At 34.7% G+C, this 23775-nt stretch overlaps 1 pseudogene across 1 annotated transcript in view; it reads left to right on the forward strand.

Annotated features, from left to right (window-relative positions):
* The window catches only part of LOC136127931 (anaphase-promoting complex subunit 10 pseudogene), a 42298-nt pseudogene extending 19070 nt beyond the window's left edge, over positions 1–23228 (forward strand). The window contains exon 3 of the transcript XR_010656199.1: positions 22598–23228. The product of XR_010656199.1 is annotated as an anaphase-promoting complex subunit 10 pseudogene (transcript). The remainder of the gene's footprint in view (positions 1–22597) is intronic.
* Positions 23229–23775: the final 547 nt, after the last annotated feature.

Consider the following 23775-nt stretch of genomic DNA (forward strand, 5'->3'; position numbering starts at 1 on the left):
GTTGTCACCCACTGCTCTATATAAATCAGTCTTGCAGAATTGCATTCAACCATTTGCCTGGGGCAAGTGATATTTTTGACAGGTGAGTGGAATTTTGCAAGGCTAGATAATGCTCCACAAACCACATATGAATAACTGAAAACTACAACTCCCATCATGCCCTGCAACTGAACATTAAATAATCATGACCTCTTCAGAAGTTTGTCTGTTGTTAATTTTATTTTATTGTGGTAAGAATACTTAACATAGGAACTACTCTCTTAACAGATTTTTTTAAGTGTACAATATAGCATTCTTATCTATAACACAATGTTGTACAGCAGAGCTCTAGAATCCTGATAAACACCAAATTTTTTTTTTTTTTTTTTTTTTTTGCTTCTTTGAGTTTGACTATTTTAAATACCTCATATAAGTGGAATCACGTAATATCTGTCCTTCTGTGACTGGCTTGTTTCACTTAGCATAATGTCCTTAGTTTCACCCTTGAGGTGGCATATTGCAGGATTTCTTTCTTTTTAAATGATGAATAATATTCGATTGCATGTATATACCACATTTTTTTATCCATTGAACCATGGATGGGCATTTAGGTTGATTCCATATCTTGGCTATTGTGAATAGCGCTGCAACAAACATTGGAGTGCTACTATCACTCTGAGATCAGGATTTCAATTCTTTTGTATAAATACCCAAAAGTGGGATTGCAGGATCATATGGTAGCTCTATTTTTAATTTTTTTGAGAAATCTCTGTACTGTTTTCCATAGTGTTGAACCATTTTGAAACCCTACCAATACTGTACAAGGTTCCAATTTTTCCACAGCCTTGCAAACACTCATCTTTTGTAGGTGTTTTTGTTTTGTTTTGTTTTTATAATAGCCATTCTAACAGGTGTAAGATGGTATCTCATTGGAGTCTCATTTGTATTTCTCTGATGATTAATGATGTTGAGCATCTTTTCTAACTCTTGGCCATTTGTATATCTTCTTTGAAGAAACATATATGGATCTCCTTTGTCCATTTTTAATCAGTTTTTCTTTTTTGCTCTTGGGTTGTATGAGTACTTTATATTACTAAACCCTTATCATATACAAGACTTGGAAATATTTTCTCCCATTCTGTAGGTTGCTTTTTCATTTTGTTTCTTTTGCTATACAGAAGCTTTTAAGTTTGATGTAGTCCCACATAATAGATATTCAATCAATAGAAGCTATTATTGTATATTGCTTGACTATTTCATTTCTGCATGTGTTTCCTTCTGTCCCTAACCAGGTCCAAGGCTGCTATGAGAAAAGGACAGTGATGGTCATATGACTTCACCTAAGTGTACATGGAGTTCCGTTACCTATGAACTGATTTGGAACCTTGCTTTGTTAATCAGAAGAGACAAAAACAAACTATAAACTGATCAATTGAATGACTGATTGATAACTTGCCTGATGTAGTTGCACTTATTTTTACTTTTATTGCCTGTGCTTTTGGTGTTATATCCAAGAAATAATTTCCAAGACCAATGTCAAGAAGCTCTTTCTTCCCCTGTGTCTTCCTCCAAAAGTTTTACAGTTTCAGATCTTACATTTAAATCTTTAATTAATTTTGAGTTGATTTTTATATATGGGGTAAGATAAGGGTCCAATTTCATTCTTTTCCAAGCAGATATCCACTTTTCCCAGCACCATTTGTTGAAGAGACCGTCTGTTCCTCATGTGTTGTCATGTGATTAATACACGCCTTTTGAATCAGATCTCAAAATCCACAGAAAACAAATCGACATGACAGCCTTAGAAATGAGACTTAGTATAATTCAGCTCTACAAATTGTTACCACAAAAGTTTCTACATTCTCTTACTCTTTCAGGAAGTAAAAGTTAGGATACTCCTGAAAACTCTATTTTCAAAAGACTATTGCAACTTAAAGAGTCATTTTAGTGTTTAAGCTTCCAAACATTAATTGATACACTGATCTTTGATTTTCTTTTTCCCTTTCCCTTATTGTCCACAAGTAATTTATCAGCAACTCCTTCTATGCCACTTCAAAAATCTATCCTGGAGTCCTTCTTCTTCTGTCACCTAAATAACTGTAGTAGCTCTCTGGTCTCCCTGCATTCACTATCGCCTCTTCTGCTCTACATGCAGCGGGAGGAATCTTTTGGAAATAAAAATCAACCATGATCATTTCCGTTCCACTGATTACACTTGTGTTAAAATACAGCCAAAGGTCTCAACTTATTTGATGCCCACAACAGAAAGATCAAATCTCACTAAAATTCTTAATAGTCCCTGCTCTTTTTGACTCCTTATTATTACGTGGCTCCTTTTCTGTCTGACCCACAGCTCCACTAAACTAACTTCTCATAGGGCTCAATGCCAGTACTCCTTCTTCTGAGAAAGATTTTACTTGCTTCTCCAACAAAGAACATAACTTCCCCCGCCCCCAATATATTGGTAGCACAGTGCCGAATGTGTTCCTCTATCATAACATTTGTTATACTAAATTGAACTTTTCTATTTGGGTGCCTCTCTCCCACATAGAATATGCTAATTTTGAGGACTGGCACTGAGTTGTATTCACAGGCTTGTATTCTGAGACTGACAGAGTATTTGGCATTCTAGACCCTTAATAAAATTAGTTGAATGAATGAATGAAACATTCCCTGAGGCAGGAGCCATTGTGTTACATTTAATTCAGTAGAATTATAACATCTAAACTGAAGACCTAGTTATATTACCTTGAGAAAGAAACTTTGGTTCTCAGTTTAATCACTTAAAAAAAAAATGGGAAACACCATTTCCATCACATCCCTCATAAAGTTAAGTGGTTAAATAAGATATTTATAGAAAATTAAGTGCCTACTGCTTAGCAAACCTTCAATAAATGTTTGCTTCACATGGTTTCCTTCTCCATTTCTAACTGAACTCCCCTATTTAAAACTACACTTTCAATTAACTTATTAAAGAAGAATGGAACCTCTCATGGGATGATCTTTAAGAAGACAACAGAGGAACTGAGAAAAATATATTTAGTATTTAGTCTAAACTATGTTTAGACTATGACATGTTTGTGACTTTTTTCTTCCCATACATTTTACATCAAATAAGTCTCATTTGTCCACATGTTCACAATGATTGTGGCACTCAAACAATTCTGTTTTCTTAAAATGCCTTAGTATTTACTAAAAAATGCAAGGTAGGGACATTTCACTTGGCCATTTGAAATCTGAATAGCTCAAGGTTATAGGAATCTGTGAGTTAACAGGATGAGATTTGTGGTTTAGCAGGCAGCTTTCTAACATACTGTCATAAATGAACTGAATGAAATACTACTGGCTGTCTTCTAAGGAAAAATAATCTTTCAGCTTGTAGTTATAATTTCCAAAAAGTTACAGACTTCTAAATATCCTATACATTAATGTGTAAAGGTTATATGGGAAACCATGTGAAGTAATCATTCCCATGAAGAAAATCCATGTATATTTATGTGATAGTTTAAAGAAAATGACCCTACATTTTATTTGGGCAAGTGAAGACGATAAGGGAATTATTTTCATAAATAAGTGAAATGTATAGCATCTAGAGAAACAGGATAATATCAAAACTATACTCTCAGAATCAGTCACTATAAAAAGTTATAAAAAAAAAGTTATAATATATTTGATTAACCAATGCCCGATCTGGAAGTCTACTTTTCTAAATCTGTATACAATTTGCAAGATGTTTCAGGATTTGCAGTGCTATAAATCTTAATGTATATGCATTTAACAAAAAAAATCGCCCAAAATACACACCAGGTCTATGAAAGAGTATTTAATGGCATTGCTTTTCTTGGTTTTCCATGCAGGCTTTACAATCACATATTAATCCAGATTCCTTAAGCACTGTTTCTTAAAATTGGAATGGACGTACAGAATATGGAAAACAGATTAGCTTATTCAGTAATAAGGAGGTTATTTGATCCTGGCAGATTAGTATGATCCTACCGCAAAGTTTTCCCCCCACCTTTCCAACCGTCACCATTTCCATTTAGAAGGAATGTAGAATTAGGCAAAGCCACAAGTGAAGCACTCCCTGTAGATTCTTACTCTTCCTAAGCCTTCAGCAAAATCTTCTCTGGAATCAGAAGGTAAATGAAATTAAGAAGCAATAATATATGGCTTGACTTGGGTTTTTTTTTTTCTTTGATCTGGAAGACACAACTACTCTGTCGGATAACTGTGTGATACAAATCAAACCTAGTGTGTTCCCCATTTGAAGCCTAAAACCAGTGCTTTAGAACAAACATCAACAATGTTTTCCTTTTAATTCTGATACCAGTTTATTCACGACACTTTGAGATTCAATTCTGAAGTGATAAAGTCTGATATGCCAATTTGACATCAGAAGATAACATCTATTATTTTTTAAATGTTGTAATTTTGACTCAGGTAAGTTTTCCAATGTATTTAAGAGTTGACCTTTATCATGATTTTTTTTTTCAAAAGCAAAAAAAGAAAATATCACAAAAATAGAAAATAAAGCTAGCCTTCATAAAGCAGAGCATGGACTTTTCAAACAGCAATTCTCTCTCTTTCCTATGAACATCAATGACATTGCAAACCAGACATGTAACAAAAAAGAGAAATACAATATACCCTGAAAGTGGAAAACAAGGTCAGGGGTGAGGCTTTAGCTAAAAGACTTTCTTTAGGCAACAGAGACAGCAAATCAAGCTTATTCTTTTTTCTGTTCGAATCCTCATAAAAAAAGCCATAATACTTCAGGTTTTTATTTTTCCTTCCATGAAGTGCTATGTTAACACTTTCCTGCATTGTTATTTCCAAACATATTATGCATAAACCAGCACTGAAAAAGACTTAATTTTTTAAAAAGGAAGGAAAGAAAGAAGAAGAGAGGGCAAGACAGCTAACAGGCAGGAGATGGGACAGAAGAGGGAAAGGGAGGGAGACAGAGGGAAAAAGATAAGGAAAGGAGAGTGAGGGAGGCAGGTAGAGAGATACAGAGAGGAAGAAGAAAAGAAAACGGAAGGGAAGAGAAATTGGAGGGATGGAGAGACATGTTTTATTCAATCTGGCATATCTGATTTGGGTAAGCAAATTAATAAAGAAATCTAACACTATTAACAGAGAAATCTAAAAGTGTTTCATGGCATGAGGATACATTAAATAAGTCTACCAGGTATGAGACCAGATTTCTGTATTTCTTATACTTTATCTACTTTATGATTTCCAAATTTATTTATTTTTGTCCCTTTTATTAGATAACTCTTATAAACGGACATCTACCAGATTCCTCACTATGATTTTTATTTGTTTATCCTTCTGAAGTATTCAACTCCTGGTGACTTCTACTTCCCTTAATGTATTTGTTATTTGTTCCTCTTTGCCTTATCGCTTTCTCTTCCTAAGTTTAAAACATCATCTTATCATAGGGACACATGTAGCACTATTGTTTTTTTTTTTAAGTCTGTTCCTAAAGAATGGACCAAAAGCAAAGTGGAGCCATTAGAATAATCATCTATTTCAATGCCCTAAACTGGCTTATTCAAAGCTCACGGGCAGAGGATAGACTGTTGTTTTACAAAAATAAATGTACTTATTTATAATCAATAACTGTTTAAACACTTGACAATTTATCAAAACTAATACAGAGAGAATATAAAGAATTTTGTATCAAAACTAATACAGAGAGAACATAAAGAATTTTGTCTTTGATCTGGTAGTCTATTAAATGATGAATTATTTCAACCATTCGTTATTATTCATTTATGCAATTGCATCTGAATTTCACTTATTTTATCCTATCCTAAAACATCCTTAGCCAATAACAAAGGTGTCTATTGTGTAGTATAAATCTTTGTGGTGAGATTATATTTATAAGTGTATCTAAGAAATAGAGTGAAGGGATTGTGACTAAATTCATAGTAGGGGGAGGGGAATAAATGGTTCTATTTGTAAAGAAGAGGGGCACAGAACACTGTACAACAATTCTCCCTGAAACATTTGAAAATTGATCTCAGTTTGAGCTGAAGTCCTTACCAGCGTCACCTCAACAAAGTGCCCAAATGACTTTTTAAAAGGGTACAGCACAAACCAGGGGAGAATGAGGGAAAGGGCAGGTTTGAAACTTACAGTGTTTCTATAATCAATACTCTGCTCCTGAACAAAAGTGTAAAGAGGTGCACAAATGTGCTAAACTGCATTTCAAAAATGACATCGTAATTGCTGGCACTGCCCAGCCTACCCTGGCCTCAGCATTGCCAGGTTTTAAATTTATTTCAAACTGTTCTTCCAAAGCCTGCCTAATTTTTTTTTGTCCAAATAGCAGCAACTCGCAGTTAGTGAACAAAGCTTCAGGATTTTTTTTACTTACAGCTAAATTTAACTTTACCCATCCAATAAAAAAGAAATAAGGGAGCCTTTATTATCTCCCTGGATTTCTGAGTATGATACCACATCATAGAGAAGTGGTTATTAGAGACAATGGCCTACCAAGGTGAAGTTTGTAATAAAGCCTATTATGTGGTTTCACCATTGACACTAATGGAATGTAACAGTGATTTAGAATGATTTAATGGTTCCCAGGTTGTGCTCTAATAGTGCTCTTTATATTATGATGTATATCACAAAACCTAATGTGGCTGTTGTGATATATTGATAGTATTCATGCTGTTTCATTTTTTTAGAGGAATTTAAAAAACTGTCAAAGAGGAAAATTAATAGCTGCAACTGCTTTATTTTCAGGGGTTCCGTTTTTTAAATGTATGTGCATAAATTTCCATTCGGTGCCACTCTTAGGCTAATAAATTCATTTGCATTTTCATTCTGAGGTAATAAAGAAGGGTGCATGTGTATACGTTTGTGTGTGTATTTATGCATGTGTGTATATACATATATATTTGTGCTTGAAATCCGACTTGGAGAAGACTGCACTGTCATTTCATATGTTTACAAAATGGTTCTATTAGATTAAAATGTACCTGAAGGAATAGTACAGGAGAAATCATAGTTTTATGGTGTAAGATAAAATTATTTACTTTCAACTGTGAAGCAGAAGGCTAGGATTTTAGTACTAGTTCACTAAAAAACAAAAACAAAATCCCTTGGGTAGCTGGCATGTGAGCTCTTAGATTTCTGAGTAAAAGGAGAATAGAATTAGTCTAAAAGGAGAACTGACGCAGCAACGATGCTCCTTAGAGCTTGTAAGCATCACAACAATGCCTGATCTTTTATGGAGGCATATTTTGAACTCAAATAGAAGGTGAACAGCATTGCAAAATTTAAGCCTCTTATTGTCGAAAGTTGTCAAACTGGAGAGTTGTAGATAAAACCTAAAAAGAGGGAGGGTTTTCAAGAGCTTCCATGTTCCATCTCTCAAACATTTTGATCACTACTTCTTATCTGCTCAGTTTGTTCTTTCTTTGGAATGTCCTACTTTCCCCATTTCCACGTAGCATTCTTTTCTTAAGAAATCTAAAAGACTTTCTATAAATCCTACTTAATTTATGAAATCGTCTTCCTCCTTTCCAGCCCACAGCAATTTTCATGGCTCTGACCTCCCTTTATAGTCAGTTAATATGCAGTTCATCTGCTGTTATATTTCAAGTAAACACATGATAAGCATTCAGCACATACCTCCTAGTTATTTGATAGATTGATGTGATTGCATACAACTTCACCCAACTCTACTGCTATCCAACCAGACCATGCCTTCTTGTGGAAAAGAAGGCTACCATATTGGTTGGATATGCGGCCTTCAGATATTGGATTACTTCAATAAAAAATAACAACTTGATCATGATAAGAGCTTTTTTATTTGAGGAAAAATACTCCTAAATTCTATAGTTAATTTATTACAAACTTGTACCACATAGAAAAATATTACTTTTAATATTTACTTGAGGTACATAATTTTCTTTATGTTACTGTTGGTATTGCATCTTAAATGTAATCAGAGATATATCTGAATAAATATATATAACTTTTACCTTGAATCCCTCTCTCCACCTGTATAAAGATCACTAGCATACATCATATGCACATGGGTATACGTATGCCCATACATGTAAGTTGACTTCTGGTGGGTCCAGAGAATTAATTATAAGAGAAACAGTGCATTTTCATTTAATACATACAGGGCAACATATTTATACAAATGTACGTATTAACTTCAGGGCATTTTTAAACTATAACATTTGTAAAGTATATGACATTTAGTAACGAGCTAGTTATTAAATTAGCTTATTTAAATCTTTTCATTTGAAACCTAGTGGCTTATGTATCCAATTGGCCATCTTAAGCTCTCTTTGCCGAAGCTGGCAAATTAGAAAAAGTAAATAGAAGAGGAATGAGAAGAAAATTTGAGTAAATGAAAATACATCTTATTCTTGGCTTGGGGACACTCAATACTGCAAAGAGGCCAATTTTCCCAACAATTAATGTATAATGTAAATTTAATATTACACAAATTTTGGTGAGAAGTCAACAAATGATATTAAAGTTCATCCAGAAAGCAGCCGCATAGCACAGGGAGATCAGCTCGGTGCTTTGTGACCACCTAGAGGGGTGGGATAGGGAGGGTGGGAGGAGGGAGACGCAAGAGGGAAGAGATATGGGAACATATGTATATGTATAACTGATTCACTTTGTTAAAAAGCAGAAACTAGCACACCATTGTAAAGCAATTATACTCCAATAAAGGTATAAAAAATAAATAAATAATTTAATAAAGTTCATCCAAAATGTTAAGGTAAAAAATCTAAAACATTTTGAAAGGAAAAAGAAACTATTATTAAAACACATTTAAAAAAACAAATTTAATTATAACAGCTCATAATTAAGTTCTGGAATAGACAGAAAGTTTTAACCAAGTGGGAAGTCCAGAAATAAATTCAAGTGTATATTGGAATTTAGTGAATGACAAAGTTGACAATTTAAATCAGTAGAGAATAGTGTATTAATTGAGAAATAGTATTTGGACAACTAGCTAGCCATTTAGGGATAAAAAAGGAACAATAAATGCTTCTGGGTTTATTTTACTCCAAAATAACCCCCCTAGATCAAAGATTTAACTGTAAAATTTGAAACCATAAGAGATCTAGAAGAGATCATTAGTTACTTAAAAAAATAATAATTTGTGGTGCTTTGAGTAGAGAAGGCCATCCTAAATATAGACAAAACCCTAAAACCATGAAGAAAGAAGATTGATAAATTTGGCCACATAAAAACAAAAACCTTTGTGTGGCTAAAGACAGGATAAGCCAAATCAAAGGGCAAACTAAAGGAAATATTTGCCATAGACAAAAATCTTAGTAAATTTGTAAGACTCCTTAAGAAATCAATAAAATAATCAATCCAATAAAAAAAAAGATCAAAGACAGCAGTAAATATCACACAAAAAAATGGCAAAAATGGTTAAAAGAAAAAAAACAACAAGCAGAGAACTATGCTCAAAGTCAGCCATAACGAAAGAAATGCATCACGGTAATAATGTGATTTTTTTGTTTGTTTGCACTTAAAGTTTGATAGTTCCCAGTGCTGTTAAGGGTGAAGGGAATATGCATTCTATACTGTTGATGATATAAGTGCAATTTTTTAAGGCAACTTGCAAAATCTACTGATATTACCCAATAAACATTAAAATGTGCTTATATTCATTGGTAACCATGGAAATACAAATCAAAACAACATGATACTGTTACATGCACCAAAGAATGACTAAAATTAATAAGACTTTAACAACACAAATCTCTACTAAGATATAAAACAGCAGGAACTCTCTTATACTGTTGGTGAAGAAATACATTGGTACAACCTGTTTGAAAAACTGGCATCATTTTGTCATTTTGAAGATATGCCTGATTTATGACCCTAATTCAACTCCTAATTATACACACAACCAAAAAACCTGCACACACTGTGTTTAAAACAGCATGATTTGTAATATTCCCAAACTAGAAACCCAAATGTTCATCTGCTGTAGAACGGATAAATTAGTCAAGTGGTATTCATAAAATAGATAACAACAATGACAATGACTCAATTACTGAAGTATACAACTACAATGAAGAATCTATCCAATATAATGTTAAGTGAAAGAAGCCAGATACAAAAGTGATTCCATGTATATAAAGACCAAACAAAATTTAACTTTAAAGTTAGAAGTCAGAAAAGTGGTTACCTTTGGAAAAGAGGAAGGAAAAAAGATGGAAGTAGCAATTGTCAAAGGTCCAAAGGATGTTGTTGGTTTGCTGCCAATTTTGTATTTGTTGACCTGCCTGGTGACTACTCAGATGCTCACTTGTGATCACTCTTTGAGCTATACATTTATGTTTTGTGCAAATGATCTGAATGGGTGTTACACTTTACAGTAAAAGGTTTAAAAAACAAGAAAGGGCAGGTTAAAGGGAAAGAATAAAGAGATATTCATAATTTTTAAGGCTCAAAAAAACCTCTGTAGGTTGCCATAATGGCCCTTAATAATAATAGTAGCTTCTAAGCCAGCAGCTTTAGAAATGTAAATATAGATATAACTGGTTAGTAGACTAATCATCCATTGATTTTAACCTGTTGGTACAATTCTGCCATTAAATATGGAATTATGAAAGTCAGAGAAAATGATACTTTTTTTACACACAAGTATTCTGCCTTCTTATCCTCATGCTTTAATTAAAAGTATGGGAAAAAACCTGATAAATATAAATAGGCTAAACATTTTGATGGCTAACAAGTTTATGGCTTTTTACAACTTTGTAAATTGGTGGGATTATCTTCATTCTCTGGGAGTTGTTCTAGATCTGAAGAAAATTCCAGGCCTGAGAAGAATAAAGACATTCTGTGCACCCATTTAACCAATTCAATGTTTATTAAACTCCCAGTATATTCTGATTACCATAAGAAATAAGACATTGTTTTTGACCTCATGGACTCAGAGATCAATTTACTAAGAGATGAGCCCACATAAAGATCACTTTGCATACACTGCATGGCATGGTTACCTTCAGAGTCTTACCTTTCCTTAAAATGAAAAACAGAATTTCAATTTGGAGAAGAATAAGGTGGCTTTCCTCAAATGTGGGTAATTAGGCCATCATGGCTCCTGTTATGGAAAAGATGCAGTCTTGCTGGGAGAGAGTGGCCCCTGAGCCAGAAAGAACTTGTTTCAAATATAGTCACTGAGTTTGCAACACGGTGACTTTCCCGAGCCTCAGTAAGGACAGCTTAACGAATGAAAGTATCTCACAATCCTGTGTCCATTCATTGGAGTTATATAGACTGACTGGCCACCTATAGGTGCTTAATAATTTTAGTTACCTTCTCCTGTTTCAACTGTTTGCTATAGTCACTTGACTAGTGTCTTACTTCCCATATTGGTCTGTAAGCTTTTTGAAATTAGGGATCATATCTTATTCTTCTTTATACCCCTTATAGAGCTTGGCATAATGCCATGTGCAGAGCTGAAATTTCACATTTGCTGAAGGAATGAAATTATTTCAACCACATACTGACTATGAGAAATGAAGATATGTGCCCTTAATTCTGCTGAAGCTAAAGGAGAACCTACTCAATGAACCCAAACCGAATGATGCTTTACTCACATTCACTCTAGAGAAAACTAAATGTGTATTTAACAACTGTCATTGGGAACATGAGGTTGTTATACAAAAAATAAATAAATAAAAAGGGACTATTGCTTTGTGTAAGGAGATGGTAGGAAGAAATAAGTTTCAACTCATTGAAGAAGCTTGTAATACAATGGTTAGCTATAAAGACTGACTTTTTGTTGTCCTTGTAGAATCAAGTTATTACTTGAGAGTCATATTGCTTTTTGCAGATACACGTGATGCTGAATTTTAGAATTTTATATAAAATATAGCCTCTGGGGCTTCCCTGGTGGCGCAGTGGTTGAGAGTCCAATGCAGGGGACACGGGTTTGTGCCCCGGTCCGGGAGGGTCCCACATGCCGCGGGGCGGCTGGGCCCGTGGGCCATGGCCGCTGAGCCTGCGCGTCCGGAGCCTGTGCTCCGCAACGGGAGAGGCCACAACAGTGATGCCAGGATGTAGAAGGAGTAGATAAATTAATGCCAAGGTCCTTTAAAGCCCTACGATTCTTTGACCTATTTGGTTTTCCCTTCTATCTCTCCTCTTAGGAAAGCTCTGAAAACTTTAAACATAAAATTAGACAACTAGCAAAAGAACTCTAAAGCTGTCCAACTATTCCTCTTATACTAGAATGGTACATCATAATGAAGAGTATCAATGTTCTAGGTGACAAAGGTCATATATATATATGATAGGTAATTATCACACCATTGTGTGTTAATAGCACACCTATCCCATCCTACTGTATTTGAACTTTCCATGAAAACAATAGCCTGTGGTGAAACAGCTTGTCGTGGATACTAATGAAAAATTACCTGATGGGATTCCTCCTGCATTCATTCTGCCCCTGAGGTCTGGAAAGTCACTGAACACAAAAGTGAGATTTTCCTCTATCTCTTATATTCTGCCAAAAATTGTACACAAATTCAGAATATCTCAAGTGGCAAAAGTGGGTAATGTGCAGAATGGTTTTTAGAATACAACCACACATTGATTAATTACAGTGCTGAATGGAAAGAGGACAGGTTGACGGAGGGGGAAAGTCAGTTGTTTTTGACACCAAAGTTATTTCAAGCCTACAAGCAAATAGATGTTCACTTTTGTTTCTAATTTTGTATAGCACCTTGCCAGTGGTGAACTGGGCAGATTCCTACAGAATAAAAACAGGCAAAATGCCTCCCCTATGTAACCTTAATGTTCTCTAAAAATAATAATGTATTCTCATCACTGGAGCTTTCTGTTTCCAAAGATTCTATACAGTAGGTTTGGAAAAGTAAATGAGGGAATGACTAAGAAATACAAAGACTTTTTGTTAGATAATAAAATAGGATCTGAATATTATCCCATTTTGATTTTTCAACTTTAGAGTCTCTATATGGGTCAATTTCTAGTGCCTTAATTAGCAAAATAAAAATAACAAAAAATGGCAATTTCCTACACTTTCTCTTAGGCTCTTTTTTTTTTTTTTTTTTTTCGATTGCAGCCTGTAGCAATAATTATATTTTACAAATGCAAAATACCTCATTTAAAATGCAAGCTTCCCAGAAGTTGGCCAACTCTTACGTGCTCAAAGTGGCAGAAACAAGCAAATCATTTTCTCTGACATCTTCCCCTGTTAAAACTCCTTTTGGCACGTGCACTGAATATGAATCAGCCACCATGTAAATACATTTCTGTGTCAATATTTTTTATTGTAAAATATTTTGCCCATTGGAGTAAAAGAAGAACAAGGGTTCACAAATCAGATTACTAGCTGACTAGCACGTTTCTAATTTATACCTTGCACAGATAGCCTTTAAGCCACAGTTCACCTCTTATATTGGGCGTGTGTGTATACATATATATATAATATGTATATATTAGCTGGAAACAATTCATCAAGTAAGTTACCCCCTTTCCTTTCAAATCCACTTGTATTACTAAAAGATTGAGTAAAGACCTCTAGGGACCACGGGCAATTTTTGACATGGGTCTCAACAGATTAAACTATGCGGGGACAATATAGAATACACTGGAGCAATAACATTATCACATCACAGGCTGATTGAGAGGCATTTCCTTGCATTTCTGTCCTTTTACCATAAGCCAATAGTAGCCACAGGCACTTGACTGGAGAGCCTGGAGGATTGACAGGCCTGGCAGTCATTACACGCTGGATTGAATACTAGATTACTCCAAAGTGGCTGAGGGTCAGGGATCAGTGTGTTCCCTTTTGGCACTAAATGACTTTAATATCCTTACTGTATTAGTCAATTACTTTAAAGCTGCTGCTCTCTGAGCTCTCTCTGCCCCCCTGCAGTTTACTGTGGACATCTGAATTGCTCCCATACTTAACCCGCACATCTGCTTTTAGCTGTCAAAAGAACAGTGCTATCAGTGGAGCTATTGACAATATGAAAAGAACTGAGATACTTGCTGGAGGTGTCAAGTGCCTCTTTCTTTTGGCTGCTTAGTTTAAAAAAATAAAAAAAACTTAATAACTCAGTTACAAAGGTGGTCTTCAAAGAAAAGGAACTCAGAGTCTTTTAATCTATTGGCATGTAAAGTGACCAATAGGAAAGAAAATGGTGGAGTTGATTTTCTTTTTTACTACTCACTTCCATAAATTATGCATCTTCTATGTAGGTTTTTATGAAGTTTTGTGAACAAACACTTTGAATGTAACTGTGAGAGTGTGCACCTGAGTGAGGACCTGTATCAAAGTCTTTATTTCATTTCACGATGGTTCCAGTGATAGTGGAGAATTATACTGCACTTCTCAATTTATTGGTGCAACACAGTGAAGAATTTTATATCATAGCCACCGAATTTTTAAAAGGTCTGGGGTGGCTTGGTGTTAAACCAACATGTCGAAATTAAATATGCGCTAACCTGATTTGAAATTTAAAACTACTTGAAAGTCGTGCCTTCAGTGTTTCAGAAAAAAGTGATATGATTCCCACACAAGAGTACATCTGTTGAGCGGGCCCTGACTTTCATGTGTTTGCATGTGGGTATAGAGTCTGTTTGCTTCTGAGTGTCAGTGAGAGCATGTGTAAGTCACAGCACTACAATGATAGTAATGACATCACAAATTTCTAAAAGATTCTTAAGAGCTATTTCACATAGAAGATTTTTTAAATGGACAGATACTTAAAGAAGGGTTAACACATTGCCATTAGCTTACTTATACCATAACCTGGGAAAACCACTGATTTCCTACTTTAAGGCCTCCTTTCAATGAGACTATCTGATTATTTGAATGAAAAGTACTCAGCTGTTTTGCTAAGTTTCCATTACTGATTTTGAGTTTTGTGTATACTAAAATATATATAGATATAAGCAATTCTTCACAGCATAAAATTTAAGTAAAAGCCTAATTTTTCTAAAATAATGACTAAATAAACAAACACAACAGAAAATTTTTCACTTGTTTCTAAAAATTTGAACCCATAAGCTGTGATTTCAGGAACCATCCATCTCTCCTGCTTAGAAAAGATTCTTCTGTTATGAAAACATACCACAAAACACAATGTCAGCAGAAACATAATATAACCAACCCAAGTCAAAAATAGTAAAGAAATCACAAGTTTAGATTGTTATCAAGTCAGCAGAGAAGACAGCTTTTGTCATCAGAGTGGCACTTTTAAGGTGATTTAAAGGGGAAATGGCATGAAATTATAAGATTTGAGAACCATTCTGTATTATTTGCTAAATATAAAGATTTTGACTCAATTGTTGAAAATGACATCAGCCTGATCCTAAAGATTTAAAATATACCTTTAATACAGGACAGTTTCCAAATCTTATCATTTCAAGCCATTTTCCTTTAATTAAAATGTTGGGTTTTTTTCATTAGTCTAGTTTTTATGAGTGTAGATCATATAATTAAACATGGAATAAACTACATATACTTGGGACTTTAAAAGCTGATATGATTCCTACCACAGGAAAGACAGACATACCAGAAGTCAATATTATATATTTCCTTTCAGTGGACATCTATTAAAAATACAAATATTATTGCCTTGGGAAATTAATTTCAGGATTTTGCTCATTTAAAATTTAGTCAGCAAAGTACCTTTAAAAACTTAATACCTCTTGGCAATCATGCATCATTAGCACTTTCCATTCATTTATATTTTGTTGTGTTTTGGGAATTGAGTATTCTAGGGAAGAAAGGTAGCCTGACAAGAAAGTGATTGAGTCAGCCCCCTTGATAGCTGGGATGACAGAAGGTGAAGAACTGTAGCTGCAGCTGACAACTTCTTTAAAATGAGTCACTTATAAATATTTACAATTCATAATTTAACAATAAGTCTATTGGTAGCACATAAACAGAAGTATCTGATGGTTTGTTTGGAATCCTGATCATTACTATTTTGATAGGAGTGTGTTTCTATTAGGAAGTGGTTTTTTTTTTTTTACCAGTTCATATGGAAAAGTCTAGTCTTTCCTCTATGTCTCATCATTATTTCTAATAGATAACTTCCCCTTGCAGTTTACTTACCACATTTTATTTCTGTAAGAAACATACTTTGCATTTAAAAAAGGTTAAGTTCCTCTTCCATTCTGTCATGATGTTTAGGTGGATACATTTAAATTATATTTCCTCTAGAATATATATTATGAAGTAAATGGAGTAATTTTTTACAACACCATACACTAGTTATCTTTTAAACACAAGAATGACTATCATTGCAAAGTCTGCAAAGTAAAATACTGAGTTATCTTATGAAATACAAAAATCTACAACAATCTGTTAGTATAGCATCTAATTTTCATTTTCACAGATTTCATTAATGTTTCCCTAATGTAACAAGGAGGATTTAAGTGACCAATAGGGTTGTCGGGTGTATACTTCTTTCTTTCTGACCTAGTGAGTAATGAGGCAGACAATCCCCCGATCCATTATGCCTTCAAGTGTAGAGTGGGAGTGCAGTTAACTTTCAAAAGATAGAAAAAGGTACATATTGTTTATGACAGTGAAAAAGAAAAGATGCAGAATTATAATCTATGTGTTTTAACATCTTTCTCAGTAATTACATAGGAAATTAACGGCCACGGTCTTTGAGTTTCCCCTCAGTTGCAGTACAAAATGTGAATATTTCATATTCACATGTGCAGTAAATCATTCAATATTTTCTGATTTTAGAAAGAACGTTAACAATTTCTGAAACAGAATAGTCACTAGAGAGTAACTGGTTTTAAGCAGTGACAAGTTTACTTTATAAGTAGCATAAATAAGGGTGAGAGAGGTTTTTGATAATGTGATCTCTTCTTTAACCATGTCTGAATGCTTCCTGATTTTCTTATGAAAGTGTGCACACGTGTGTATATGTGTACATGTTTAGTAATTCTGGTATAAAGAACTGACAGTTGTTTAGGGAAGTATCATTAGAATCATTTAAAATGTCTATTTCCCTTTGAATTGCTTCATACATCAACAATTAAAAGAAAACTCTACAGAATCTGCTTGTCATGGTTCATACTTCAGTATGTAAACAACTCAGTGACTGTCTTTGCATGAGAGTAGGGATCATAATTTTCAGTCTGAAAATGACATATACAAATAAAGGAACTAAAGCATGGAAAGTAACATGTTTTGGTCTTGTGACTAATGGTAACCTCGCGCTATTGAATTACTGAACTGTGTCTGAGAACTAATGAGAAAATTTTCCCAGGGGAATCTTTATCCAGTGCACTTGGAGAGCACCTCAGGGACCTATTCTGAGTCTGTCACCTTCCCCGTCTCATTGACACTCCACTTCTTTACCACCATTACACTGTGCAACCATTTCACTTCACACCTCACGATTAGAATATTAAAAGGAGAGAATACTACACGACTTGTTCCAGATAGCAGAGTTGTTTTTGACACTTAGAATAGAAATTGTCACAAGAATATCAGAAAGACATGAGAGTCTCCAACTGAGTAGAACATTCTAAAGCTTAAAGCTATTTTATTTCGTAGCTAATGAAAACTTTCAAGAAACCTCTTAATGGCACATAATCCATTTACTCAGAGTTATTTAAGGGCTGCATAATTTTAACCAAAAAGGATAACTGAACTTTCAAAGTTACAAAAAATGATTCTGCCATAGAAATATAGCTTGGGTCGTTATTACACTGATCTTTTGCTGGTTATTGCTGTTTGATCATATATATACTTGGATAGAAGGTATGGCCCTAGATAGAGGGTGGCATTCTTATACTGGTCAGTGGTTAAGATTAGCACTGTTACCACAGAGGTCTTACTGTAGTGAATAAGGACAACGTTATTACTTCTAGAACTAATAGTGACATACCTAACAGGATACTCCTAGTTCCTGACACAAAGGAACAATAAGATGGAAAGATAAGACTGTTTAAGAAGGTATTCCACTATTACAATGCTTTATATATGTATATATATTTTTTACATATATAATATAAACATTTATAAGTATCTGTTTTAGCAAGAAATTATTAATTAAGGAATTCTCTTATGAAAACTGGGAACTATTTTTTATCAGAAGCAAAATCCCTGCCACTAAAAAGACAAAACTGGTGTTGATCTCTTATTTTATCCTTTCTAAAACTGTGAATACTGCTTCTGTGGTTAGGCTTTACTACATGCCTATAGCAGAATAAACACTGTTATTTCCATTGCTGACGTCAGGCTATTAAATTAAGAGCATTACACATTCATGTAAAAGACCGTCCCATGCACATTTAGGGTTGGAATTTATTAATTCTCCAATGACCTTAGCAGTTATCTGTATATTTTGCAAAATATACTTTGCACAATAAACTCCCCTTACTAATAATATTATTGCTACGTTTGCATTTGCCTCAAATTAGACAACCTCCACTCTTCTTAACAAATGGTTAAATTCATATGCTCCATGGCCAAATGTAGACAAATATTACTGAAGATAAAATTCTACAGAATAATAAATTTCCACAGCCATTCTCCTTCCATAACAAAGTATCATTTTTATTATAAAGCTTTAGATGTTTCATTACTGGAGCTTGTTTGAGCTAGAAAAAAAACATAGTCCTGGTTTGGTCATTTAGGTTTTCACTATGAACATGCATGCTGGGATTTGGTACTTTAAAATTTTTCATTCCTGTATTGACCTGGTATATTGGTATTTCCCTTTCAGAACCTTATTGCAGACCACAGGAGATTAAAGCAAATTTTAAAGCAAATTCCCTTCCAGATACATCCAGAAAGATTTATCACTCTGACAAAAGTAGGATTGAAAACTTTCAAGTTCAGGGGACAGTGGAAAGTTTAAAGGCTTGAAATCCATTTGTAATGGTGGGATTTGGGATGAAATTATCTATGAACTATCCATCTTGAGGTAAGTTTATCAGTCCAATATACTAAGTCCAGGGAAAAGAAAGAGATAAATTAGACGTGAGTCCTGGTATCACTCATGCTTTCAGTGTTCATTAAGCATCTATGTTTTTACTTCTTCAGATCCATTTTATATCATATGCTAGGATGAGAGCTCATCTTATCCTTCTGTCTCACGGACTTTTCTACCCATTGTAAAAAGACATAAAAACTAAATTTTGTCTCTTTCCCTCGGATATGAATTCTAAAAAGTTATTCTTTTGATATGTAATGTAGGTCTGTTACTGTGTCTGTTAATTTAATGTGATACAAGTCAAGAAAACCAGAAAGCTCAAATTTCTGTTATAATATTTGTATTTAAGTACTCAAGTATTAAAGTGGTATTTTCCCAGCGAGTTGAGTTTAGAATGCTTTTCCACACAGGTATCTTGAGCTTAAGTAGATGAAACCTTGTGCCTCTTGAGTGGTAATGATTCAAAATATAATTCACATGAGGGAGTTAAACACACACTCATAATAAGCCTACATGAGCCATCCCGTTACAAGGGTTTTCTTCATTTTCTAGGCCAGAGTCACAGAATAACTTCAAACTTTGTCCCAGAGATAAAACCAAAAGTCCACCTCACATACATGAAAAGAGCATCTCTATGGATTTAAACCAAGACCCGATTATTCGGGAGCAGTTTATTTGGCTTGTGGCTAAGCCAAAGTTTGCTACTTCTGGGCATGTTTGACTATAGGGAACTCACCCTCATCCCTTAGCCTGTTCTGAAGGATGTGAAAAACACACAACTTCATTTTTACTCATGTGGTTTTGAATGGGCACTTTAGAAGTGTGTAAAAAAAAAAATAAGAAAGCTTTGCATGTGCAGGGATTTGGGGATTTATTCTCTTTCTTCTCTTTTCCATTTCTTTTTCCCCTTGATAGGATTTCTGGTCTTTAAGCATCTGTAAGGTCTCTGTTTCATTCTTTCAAACCAATCCCTGATATATGGGTGGGGAGACGAGGGATATGGGAAACAGGAAATGTATTTCTATCCATAGGACAGCTTAGAACCTAGGGGACCACAGGTCACCACCCTGGGCAGAACACTTCAGCAGAAAGTGTTTCAACACAGCTTGGGCCGACATACAATGGCAGCATTCAATGGATGCGTGCTTTTTGATGGCAGTCATCCATCGAGGTACACAACTCCATCCTGGCACATTGCTCTTTCATGCATACGCTCTTAAAGCCTACTGTTTTTCTTTTTAACTTGTTGTACCTGAATCTCCCCCAGTCCATTTACTACTTAAGTTTTTAATTTTGGTATTAAACTAGTCACACAAATGAGACTTTCTGACAACCAACAAAAGAAGAGATGCGCTCATCTCACCCAAGACCCAGATCATGTCAGAAAAACTGCTCTCTTCAAAGGCAACAGAGTGATAGAAAGCCATTGCTATGGAGCTCAGTAGAATCAATTCAGCATAACTGCAAAATGGTTTCTACAAAGGATAAAAATATGGGCCAGTAGAAAAGGTGTGAGAAAACTTTAAAAACTCTTTTGACCCAGGACTGAATTCATGCAAAATGAGCCAAATTGAACTTAATTTATCAATCAGTTCAATTCACAGTAAGATAATATCATAAAAAGGGAGGGTCAGGCTTTTCATTGCTAAGTTTCTACTTTAGTATGTTTGGTATTTTATTTTCAGTGTCAAAGAACCTAGCTGACAGTTTGAATCAATTTATTTCAGCAAATATTATAAATTGATACCTGTTTTATATTTCTGTTGTTTTGATAATCCATGGCTGAACTGACTTCCCCACATTATACTCATAACTTTAAAGTGTCATTTGAGAACAGAGGGATTTTATTTTCTCATGATCTTATGCAGTTGAAGAAAAAATTCTTTGAGGTATTTTGGGAGAGATTTCCTTTGGGCTATGTCTATACAGTGTCTAAATAAATAGTGAAAAGTTGAAAAGTTCAGTCAATTCCCTTTGTTATTGGCTCTCTAGACACCAAATAAGAGTGTAGCTCAAAATGATATCTAACTTGTTCAATTAAAGTAACCTGTCATTTCAGTCCAATTAGTCAAAACCTTTGTGCACATTGTGGAAGTCTTTGCTACTCAGAGACTGTAGCAAATTTCCACATAGTTAGAGCCTACGTATGAAAGTTAAGCACCATGGCATAGGCCTCAGTGTAGTGTTTTTCCCTGTCTGATTTTTCTAGGAGTTTTCTCCATAAACTCCTAATACAAAATACAAAAAATGCAGAGTAACTGGATATTTTTCTCCACTAGTTTTCCATGGAAGTCTGAATTTTGGGCTCCTTTTTCTATTCAGATCACCAAATATTTCAAAGCTAGTTGCAGAGAAAAGTAGATAAATGAGAGCGAATCTGCTTACAAGGAGCTTTGCATCTGCCTCCAACAGACAACAAATACCTTGCTGAAGGAAATTAAGCCAAACAGAGGTGCAAGCAATATTCTGAGAAAAGTACAAGGAGAATGAGGAAAAGAGTGTATGGAAGAATGAGCAGTAGAGCCCAGATTTAAGGGATGAGACTTGAAATTTAGGGGAAGGGCATTTAGACTAAAGAAACAAGAGTAAAATATTAACTTAGATGAGCAAGTGAGTGAGTGTGCTTGTGTCCTAGTGTAGACTGTGTGGAGAGATACTGCGAATATTTCAGAGCCTCAAGGGGGACAATGCATAAAATGATTATATCTGAAATTATTTACCATAGGCTCTGAAGCAAGATATTTTGTAATCTTTTATTGTCAACAAGAATTCCAAGTTTAGAGCTAGCAGTGTGTGGCTAGTCGATTTAATTTCACTCTCAGGTATAGTGAAGTATTTGTCTGCTGTACATCACTCACTGGGAAGTCAAACTGATTCAAATGATGGTGAAAAAATTGTAAGTGCCATAGCTACAAAAAAATACCTGTGCTAAAACTTGGTTGTTTTATACCTAAATAAAAGGGAAAATAATTTATATTCCACCAAATATAGGTATAGATGCATTACCCATTATTCTTCTTGACAGTAAGGATCAGAAAATGGATTTTCTACAGCTAAGGACTTTAGAGAGGAATCATTAAAGGTTCTCATTACTAGTCCCAAAGTGTTTTCCAGCTCTCTGTGGCTCTGCTGGTGTTCTGGGACCATTTTGTTGGACACATTGAAAGCACGCTTCAGCAGTGCAAAGGCACAGTGCTTCCTGAATTCAGCCCATCTTCTGGGATTCAACAAGGAGAACCAAGGCAACTAATTTCAATCTTGGAACATCAGCTAAATTGTGAAGTCTTTGTTTATATGATTCTGGGCATGTAGTCATAGATGGAGATGAAATTGAATCCTTCTCAAAAAGTCCATCAAAGCATTGCTTTCATCTATGTGTGTTGCTTTGTTGAGAAGTTTCCAACCACAAGGATAATACTATAAGCATTCTTTGCCAAAATTTTTGGCGAAGTAGCATCCAGGTCATGGGATTCAATGCTAAATTAATACTGAAGTTCCTCAAATTTATCGTAATTGTTTTTAGGTTTCAAGTTGGCATTCTCTGGAATCCTCAATGAATCAGAGGTCTCTACTGATGGGGTTCCAAAATACACTGTAGAAACATCTTGTCCTCCCGAGAGAGTATACAAAACTGTCCACGTGATCTGGTGATCCAGTTTTATGATAAGACTGGAAGACAGTGCTACAGCAGGACAGAGAGTTGAATACGCCCTCCAGAGAATACCAGAAGTTTATATGTGCTCTCTCATCTTGCAAACCAGGATTTGGAGTGGATCAATTACAAGATGACAATCTAGAAACTTACTGGCAGTCAGATGGCTCCCAGCCTCATTTAGTGAACATCCAATTCAGAAGAAAAACAACAGTGAAGACATTATGTATTTATGCGGACTACAAATCTGATGAAAGCTATACTCCAAGCAAGATCTCAGTCAGAGTAGGAAATAATTTTCACAATCTTCAAGAAATTCGGCAACTTGAATTGGTGCAACCAAGTGGCTGGATTCACGTTCCCTTAACTGATAATCATAAGAAGCCAACTCGTACATTCATGATACAGACTGCTGTTCTAGCCAATCATCAGAATGGAAGAGATACCCACATGAGACAAATTAAAATATACACACCCGTGGAAGAGAGCTCCATTGGTAAATTTCCTACATGTACAACTATTGATTTCATGATGTATCGCTCAATAAGGTGACCTTGAAATAGAACAAGTCATTAAACATATCTTTATCTTGTCAGTAAATATTAAATCTGGTATCTTTATTGAAAAATGCATCAATTATTTTGCAATTTTTTAATGCATTGAAAAGTATTTTATTGTAACTTTAATAAATGACTTTTGGGTCAAAAAAAAGTTTATACGTGCTGGCTCTCACTTTTCCTTTTTTGTTTTTTTTTAATTTTATGTTTTGTATATGTAATTTTTTTGGTAATGACTTAATTGAGAGCTTGGGTATGCACATATAACAAACTTAAATTTGATTTTTAGAAATCCCTTTTCTTAAAAGATATTTAACCATCTGCCCTAAGGAATTTCCCACTTGCCTCTTTCCACAGGCTCCAATCTCCAACCATGGCACTTCCCTCCTCATTTTCTTCTTTGTTTTCTTTTCCTATCTTCTCTCGTATCATATATATTCCCTTCAACACTGTCATATTCTTAAATAGAGAAGTCAAAAGAACTTTGTGTTTTGCTGTCCCAATCTAAATAATACTTAAGGTCTTCTTATTCCTTTTTTTTTTCCTTTTTTCAGCTTTACTGAGGTGCAACTGACAAAAAATTATATATATTTAAGGTGTACAATGTGACGTACACACACACACATTATTTCACATA

Source organism: Phocoena phocoena, chromosome 9 (assembly GCF_963924675.1).
Source record: "Phocoena phocoena chromosome 9, mPhoPho1.1, whole genome shotgun sequence".
Classification (NCBI taxonomy): domain Eukaryota; kingdom Metazoa; phylum Chordata; class Mammalia; order Artiodactyla; family Phocoenidae; genus Phocoena; species Phocoena phocoena.